This window comes from Mastomys coucha, unplaced genomic scaffold, assembly GCF_008632895.1.
Source record: "Mastomys coucha isolate ucsf_1 unplaced genomic scaffold, UCSF_Mcou_1 pScaffold16, whole genome shotgun sequence".
NCBI lineage: Eukaryota > Metazoa > Chordata > Mammalia > Rodentia > Muridae > Mastomys > Mastomys coucha.
The window spans coordinates 30,951,051-30,953,061 of record NW_022196898.1 but is presented as its reverse complement, the minus strand read 5'-3'; positions in this window follow the sequence as shown (position 1 = coordinate 30,953,061).

The window sequence follows — 2,011 nt, the reverse complement described above, 5'->3', positions numbered from 1 at the left end:
GTTTCTCTGTATAGCCCTGGATGTCCTGGAACTTACTCTGTAGACCGGGCTAGCCTTGAACTCAGAAATCCGTCTTCCTCTGCCTCCCAAGTGCTAGGATTAAAGGCATGTGCCACCACTGCCTGGCCTATGTATTCTTTTCTAAGTCCACCAAGTCTGCTTAGCGCTGTCAATATATGTATGGGTGTAGGGATGTCCATCAGAGCATGAGCAGCCCACCAGAGACTGCATTGCTGAACAAAGCTAACGCCCCCACCCCCATCCAGGAGCCACCAGTTGCTAAGTGTTTCTTAGCTGGAGAGGATGTGGGTTTCATGAGCTCTTCCACATATTTATATTGGGATTGGGCCTGGCTTGATCTTTCTCAGGTCTTGTTCATGCACACTTAGCTGGCAGAAACATCATGTGCAGATTCTGTTTTATTTTTATAGGACACAAAGAAGAAGAAATTAGTCAATATGTCATATCATATCTAATTAAAATCAATTCATATATCTGGAATGAAAGTGTAACATAGTGACCCTAGTATACAAAATCAGCCCTTGTGTCCTGGCACAAGTTAGTCTAGGTCATTTAACAAAGGAGGCAGCTCAGACACAGGGCAGACAATGAAAGGTCTATGAGGCTGGACATTTAGCCTGTTTAGTTTGCTATCTACTATACTTATTAGAAAAATAAATAGCAAGTAGGAGACAATCTGCAAACACTTGATGGATGACTAAGCAATTTGTTCCAGCTTTGTACTCTTTTCATTTTTATACCAGAAGAAAATTCTTGTGATATTTTCAACATTTTATTTTGAACATGTCTGTTTGGAGGCTCTTCCTGTGGAGCAAGACCAGGGAACATTTACCGTAAAAAGATACCTACTTAACAAAAAGTTGGAAAGTTTGAGCAGTTTTCAATAAATACTCACACCATCCTTCCAAATTAAATGACCTCAAAAATTAATAACAGCAGTGTTGCAGGATGCATTCAATAAGCATGGAGAAAAACCCAAGAATGTAAACTGGTCCTTGCCCTACAGTCTAGAGTCTGTGGTGTCTTCATTCCATCAAATTTCCCCATGTAAGGTTCCCATATGTCACTGGCTACTATGAAGACTCTCACAAATATTGATTTTCATAGTTTGGAATCTCCAACCTTCAGATGTTTTCTTTTAACTCACTACCTATAAAGATGAAAGAGAAACTAGAACCAAAGATCAATTACCTTATGATGATTTATAATGAATGCTGTACCAGAGTCTTCCAGGGATAAAGAATAAATCTATATAAGCGCATATAAAAATGTGCATCAGCTTCAGAAATCAAGCGAAAGAAAACTAAGCACAAAACACCACCTCTTAGAACACATCTACAGAAGTATGGCATGCTGAGAGATATATTGTGGAAAAAGTTAAAAGTCTTAGAGTCTGCCCTGTTTCCTATCCTTCTAATCCACACTTACTACCCCCTTTCTTAGCTTGCTGCAAATTCCCCTTATTAGGTCAAAATTCAGACCTTTCAAAGAGAGACCCACTTGCAGTAACTTCTATGAGTTTCATAAAAACAGCTCACATCATACTGTCAAACCACTTGGAAAGACTTTGCCTTGCACTTTGGTATATACAGTGCAATATAAAAAGACCATCTCTGCATTTTAGCCACTTCTGTATTGCCGCAGGCTGGCCGATCTGGGCCTCCCTCAACCCACAGGAGAAACAGGGTCCTAGTCAGGTCGACGAGGCGTAGATGAAGAAATGATGGCAGAGACGACACATGAAGTATAGGATCTGAATGTATTTCTTAAAAATGGCATCAGACTTTTACAGTCATTGCAAAAGAGAAATGATAAATCTGGCAGCTCAGCAGTTAAGGTACATCTGAGGCCATCTAAAACACACTGGGTCTAAAGCAGCAGCTGTTTTCTCTGGACTGGTGTTGCATCCCCCGGGGCCCAAATGTTCTGGGCCCAGGGGACTGCGGATTGCATGAATCTGAGTCCTAGCCCATCTAAGTTCTAGTGTGAG